General features: G+C 33.4%; 1 long non-coding RNA gene across 1 annotated transcript; it reads left to right on the top strand.

Annotated features, from left to right (window-relative positions):
• Window positions 1–410: 410 nt before the first annotated feature.
• On the top strand, window positions 411–3,381 carry LOC107493351 (uncharacterized). Its single transcript, XR_008010683.1, has 3 exons — window positions 411–794; window positions 1,418–1,581; window positions 3,115–3,381. It is a non-coding gene; the product is annotated as an uncharacterized LOC107493351 (long non-coding RNA).
• The last annotated feature ends 3,509 nt before the right edge of the window (window positions 3,382–6,890 follow it).

Below are 6,890 nucleotides of genomic sequence, written 5' to 3'. Positions count from 1 at the left end.
AAAACTAACCCATCATTAATGGCCACTTATAATGCCAAATTCATTTTAATTATAGTTTAAGTTTTAGCCATGGTACAGTATAAGATAATTGGAACAATATAAAAATTAATTTTGTACACTAAACGGCGCCATCTCATTCACTAAGGTAACCCAGTAACCCTAATCCCATAGTTATTAAACCCGGCTTGATCCGGCCGGTTCGACCGAAAATTCGGTCATTCGGTCACCTGGCCAGGTCGAGTCACCAGTTGAACCGTTCATGCAACAGACCCGGTCGAATCCGGTTCGACCCGACCGGTTTTGTGCAAACCCGATGACCCGACCGGTTAATTCAACCCGGTCCGGGTCATGTTTATTTTTTTTATATATATTTTTCCCCTGAAATGACGTCGTTTCAGCCCCCACCCCCACTCCCTCTTTGAACCCTAAGCCTCGCATCTGAAACTGAATGAAAACCACCCCCAAGCCAGATTCGTGCCCTCGTCTCTCTGTCTCTGCTCTCTCGAGCTCGGCGTCGGCAGTGGGAAGCACCTCACCCTAACCTCGTCACTCTCTCAAACTCAGTGCTGGCAGTTCGTCACTCTCTCGGCATCAGTTCGTCACTCCCTCAACTTCGTCGGTTCGTCAATCCCTCGGTCATCGGTTCGTCAATCCCTTGGCGTCACTCTGGTTCTCTCACTTCGTCGCTCTCTCGGTCTGTCACCGGGAGTCCGTTACCTTACGTTCGCTTTGTTGGAACCAGTAAAGCAGCATCTGCTCCCTCGGGTGGTGGTGGTGGTTGTCTTCTCAACTAGGTGAGCTCTAGTTTTTAACCTTATTTTTTCTCTAGTTCAATGTTGATTTTGGTAAATTTGGTGGTTGTTGAATGTGGTTATTGCTGTTTCATTTAGTTTTTGGAGTTGTTGTTGGCTTGTTGCTGTTATTTCTCTGCTTTGATGCAAATTTTGGTGAACCTGAGGAAATTTTAGAGTTGTTGCTGTTCTTTCTGTTTGTTTGTTGAATGTTGATTTTTAGAGTTATTGCTGTTGATTTCTCTAGATCGATGTTAATTTCGGTGAGTTTGAGCAAATTTTAGAGTTGTTGCTATTCTTGCTGTTTATTGAATGTTGATTATTAGAGTTGTTGTTGCTGTTCTTTCTGTTCTTTCTTTGGTTTGATGCAAATTTTAATTATCCAGCACTAACTTGTTTGGAAAATACTGAACAAACTAAGTGATTGCATTGAAGGAATATTTATCAGTTTAGAAGGGTTTTTTTGTGATGTTTAAAAGGAGATTGTACACATCATTTTCATTACTTGATTGTTTCATCATTTGCAATTTTCATTACCTTAATGACTATAACCATAACCATTAATTATTCACACTTTCTTTTAATAGGAAGGTTTGTATGTTACTGATGTGAATTTCTTTTGGCAGGAAGGACTGATTTAGTTGCACTGATTGCATTCATGCCAACCAACCCAAATAATGATTTGGGCTCATTAGACTACAAGAAAGAAGAGAGGCGCACATTGGCAATTAAATTCCGTTATGCAGCTCTAAGGTTTGGGACTCGTGAGCGGCAAAAACTGATAGATGAGGTAGAACAATTCTTATTGTTTTCTCTCTAGTGCAGTGTTCTGTAATATTATGCATATTTTGGAGATTAAGGAGAGACTTTACATCTATCATAAAGAAGTTAGTGATTATAAATTATTGTACTGAGATTAATAAAAATTGTTATTGGATTATTATTGCATCGTTATTGTAAGGTGATAATCTTAACGAAGCAAATCTGCAGCAAGTTTTGGTGGATTTTGATGATTATTGGTATTTTATAGCAAAATGTCTTATACTCTTATTAACCCTCTACCACAACTAATTTTATTTTTGAATGTATAGGTGCGATGTCTTATACTCTTATTAAGCCTCTACCACATGTACATTGGTTGTTAGTGGTTACATATTGTGTGTAGTTAACTTATTTCATTCATAAGTTGTAAGCATGATTGAAATAATTTTTTTGGTGCTATAATTTCAATTGTTTTAAATAGAAATAATTTTTTTCAAGTATACATGATTGAAAAAGTAACTACTAAATCAGTAGCAAATTTTTTTCTGTTGATTTTTAGTCTTATATCATTTTTGGTCATATAAATTTCAGTTTTTGTAGAATTAATTTTATATTAAATAAAGAGAATAAGTGAAAAAAAGTACATTAAACTAAAAAGAGTTAACTTAATATGAGGAATTTAGTATAATAAGAGTTAACTTAATAAAAGTCAACTTCATCTATACGTTGACTTGTTTTGTTAATGTATTCCAATTACAGTAAAATAGGACTTTTTTTTGTAGCAAATGGAGCTGGCTTTCTTTCACAATTGCTTTAGTGCCATATGTTCCTAATTTGCAATAAACAAGCTTTCCCTTCACAGATTAGCTTAACTTCTCTGCTTCCTTTTGATTTTTCTTTTTATTTTTATGTTGTCATAAAACCAAGGTTGGGTTTTGGCTTTCTTCTGCACTTTTTTGTGTTAAAGGGAAAGAAAGGACCTTGTGCTTTGAATACTAATATGTGGATTAGTTATTCTAGTTTGGGTTTTATATTTACTTTACCATTTTTGTCACTTCCACCATCCTTCAACTGTTGATATGGTAATTCATTTCAAACTCTCTTTGTTTTTTTTCTTTGTTTTCTTTTATATTAGATCTTATTCTTGTGATACTTCATCTAGAGTTTAAAATGTGTTGTGAATCTGCATCAGAATACAAGACAAAAAAGAATACATAAGTATTATTACTTTATATATTATGACCATGAAAGAAAAAAAAGTTGTACTTGAGTTTACGGTTTAATAACGAATTTTGTGTTTTGAGTTTTTATTTTTTCAAATACTAATTTAGAGTAATTCTTAACTTAAAGGATATCTAAACTTTTAAAAGAATTATAAAATTTTACAAGAAAATTATTTTTAATTTTTAAATACTTGTCTAAACTTTCAAAAGTTTTTCATTTTTAGTATATATGTAATGTATATATGTATTGATGATATGTTTTTTTTTCCTAAGTTGAAGAAAAATAAATGTAAGTATTTATGTCTAATGTGACTTTACTTTGCATGTTAATGAAGCAGGTGCTGAGCTTCCATATGGTAAAGTGGTTGAAATAAAAGTTTTCGAGCGTTTAGAAGGAAGAATAGCAATACCAAAAATAATCTATCCTGCAGAGTCTGAATTGTATTGCTCTCACGTCTGTGAAACAATTCTGTTAATAGTTTCTACTTAGTGTTAGTGTGTATATCAATGTATAAAACTAAGATTGAGACAAGTGTATTCACTCAACTATATTGATATGTTAGTTGGTTACTTTAATCACAACTTATCTTAATTGTTGATTATCATTTTTCATTTTTAGATTTATTTTGTAATTATCATCATTTTGGGATGTGATTATGCTTTAAAAAAAAATAAATCTCATAAAACAAAATAGGCTATGTGACCATAGATAAGCTATGATCACGGTTTTAAGATGGGGTGACCATAGAGGCTATGGTCACTTTTTTTACTGTGACCATAGCTATCTATGGTCACGGTTTTATAGAGGGGTGACCATAGAGGTTATGGCCATGGTAAAAACCGTGACCATAGATAAGGCTATGATCACGGTTTTAAGGAGGGGTGACCATAGAGATTATGGTCACGGCGAAAATCGTGACCATAGATAAAGCTTTGGTTACGATTTAAGGAGGGGTAACCATAGAGCTATGACCACGGTGAAAACCGTGACCAAAGATAAGGCTATGGTCACGGTTTTAAAGAGGGGTGACCATAGAGGCTATGGTCACAGTTTTAAGGAGGGGTGATCATAGAGGCTATGGTCACGGTGAAAACCGTGACCATAGATAAGGCTATGGTCACGATTTTAAGGAGGGGTGGCCATAGAGGTTATGGTCATGGTGAAAATCGTGACTATAGATAAAGCTATGGTTACAGTTGAAGGAGGGATAATCATAGAGTTATGGCCACGATGAAAACCGTGACCATAGATAAGGTTATGGTCACGGTTTTAAAAGGGAGTGACCATAGAGGCTATGGTCACGGTTTTCAGGAGATGTGACCATAGAGACAAAACCGTGACCATAGCTTATCTATGGTCACGGTTTTTACGCGTGACCATAGATTAACCTATGGTCATGATGAAAAAATGTGGTCTAAAGTGTCAGAATTTAAAAATTATAACCGTGATCATAGTAACCATGATCATAAATAAAAAAACTGTAACCATAATCTATGACAACAAAAGAATAAGCCACAGTAAAAAATCGTGACCATAAGTCCAAAATCGTAACTATAAATTTATCATCACCCTTTTAACTTATTGTCACGATAGACTTTTTTTTAGTGCGTTTAATGCATGAACATATAATTTTTTCTTTTATAGCAGTCCTAGAAAAGGTAAAATCCAAGAAGCCATAAACTTGGCATTTATAATCTCTTGATGTAATTGATTTATCAATCTAACTTTTATCAATCATAATTGAATGATTCTATTTAAATAATAATATTGCAAAACATAAGTGTATGAAAAACATAACAATGAACAGTACAACAAATGATTCATATGATGTGTTAGTTAAAAGTTAACGCACACAACAAATTATGAAAGTGTAGTAACATAAAGTAGTAAAAGAGTAGAAGTGAACCAACCTAAATTAATATTGTCCACTAATGAGCTGTCAAATGAGTATAATTGTATAATAAAATCTCAATCTCCATCACAAAAATAAATGATCACTAATAGTCAATCATGGATAATATATTAAAAAATTATTAAGATAACAAATCATAAAACAAATAAGTTTTTATAATGTTCAAATAAAAATATATAAAGGAACCCTATACAAAAGGAATAAAGTGATGGTAAATATTATGATACTTTTATCCTTGTGCCTAATTTACTAAAAAAACAAATAGATATTATTTAATAAATTTTAGTTATATTTTATTTTTTTATAAAAAGTAAATTAGACAATTTAAACATTACATTAAACGCACCATAGAATTCACATAAAGTGAAAAGTTGATTCATTTAGAAGCAAATCAAATAGTTTTGATTACAAATTAATGCTTTATAAGAGGATTTGAGGCTAAGAAAAAATCGAACAAATACTTGTAATGAGTACGCAGGAGCGAAACTTTAGTTTGACAATGAAAGGTCATGGTCTTTCAAATTAAAAAAAAAAATTAGTAGTATTTTTGTAAATTAAAAAATTAAGATAAGTTGATTTAATTATTTCACTCTCATATAAAGTCATCGTGTTCATTAAAGGCCTATATTAGCTTCTTTAAACATATTAAATCTTATATTCTATAATAAAAAAATAAATATTAAATCTTAACGTATTTTTTTATTAAAATCGTCCTTTTTTAAAAAATTTTAATTTTATTCCAAAAATACCCCTTATTTTAATAAAGAAGAAAGGAGACCCTGCGACAGCACCCCTCATCCGACGTAGCTTGACGGCGACCCTGTGACAGCTGACAGCGACGGATCTGGCAGCACAGGCGGCGATGGGCGGAGCAATTCCCTCCTTCGCAGTCCTCTCTCACCTCAGTCCTGGTTCGCAGAAGAGATGGCTTCTCGGACAGCAGCAGCGGTGGTTTTGCATTTGCTTCTTCAGCTTCTTCTTCTGCTGCATCTGCTTCTGCATCTTCTTCTGCTTGAATGCATCTTCTTCTTCTGCATCTGCTTCTGCTTGAATTTCTGTTTCTGATTCTATGACTGTCTCTGCTTCTACATTTGTGATTGCCTCTGTTTTTTATTTTGATTTGTTGTTTTTTGATTTGGTTGTTGAATTTGTTGAATTTGGATTGATTTTTGGGTTGATTTGTTGAATTTTTTATTTCTGAATTTATTGGGGAAAAGGGGAAAAGGTTGGAGGGGGACGGCCTCTGATCTGGAAGATCTGACCTTATCTGTGGCATTTTGAGTAGGATCATCAGAGATTGAATTGTATGAGCTTCACCCTCGGCCAGATTGATTGACCTGTTCGGGCATTTGGTTTGGATCAGAGGAGATTAATGACCACTACCCCTTTCTTAATCATTTACAGCCTTGCCATTGAATGAATCACTCATTGTTAAAGTAGTCAGTAAGAAGTATCAATTCGGAAGAACAAGCATCTCCGAGGCCTTAACTGATTTCTTACTATTGTTTCTACATCAATTCTTTATTGCTTTCATTATTGTTTTGTGTATACGACTACAACAAAAACAATAAACTTTCCATTCACCTGACCAAGATCTGTAGGATAACCACAGCTTGCTCAATCTGACAATCCTCGTGGGATTCGATCCTCACTCACCTGAAGTATTACTTGGACGACCTGGTGCACTTGCCAGTTCAGTTGTGCGAGTTTAATTTTCGCGCACCAAGACCGTTATGTCTGACAGAAAAAAATGTTGGAGATTAATCTGTGTATTAATTTTTTTTTGAGACTAAAATATCCGCTTTTAAAATCCTTGAGGACTGATTTGGGTAATTATTCTGCTAAAAAAATAGACAGGGGACCGATTTATCTGTCAAAGTAAAACCTTGGAGATTGATTTGTATATTAATTTTTTAGGGACTAAAATATCCGTCTTTAAAATTCTTGGGGACTGATTTGGGTAATTATTCTGCCAGAAAATGAATTGGGGACTGATTTGTCTGCCGGAATAAAATTTTGGAAATTTATCTGTGTATTAATTTTTGTTTAGAGACTAAAATATCCGCTTTTAAAATCTTTAAGAACTGATTTGGGTAATTACTCCAAAAAGTTACAGTGCTATATGAGAATTAGTTTCTAAATATAATATTAAAAAAATAAATTTTAGATTTTAGTATATAAATGAAATAATTTTTCTTATA

Source organism: Arachis duranensis, chromosome 6 (assembly GCF_000817695.3).
Source record: "Arachis duranensis cultivar V14167 chromosome 6, aradu.V14167.gnm2.J7QH, whole genome shotgun sequence".
NCBI lineage: Eukaryota > Viridiplantae > Streptophyta > Magnoliopsida > Fabales > Fabaceae > Arachis > Arachis duranensis.
This window is presented reverse-complemented; position numbering and strand designations above follow the sequence as displayed.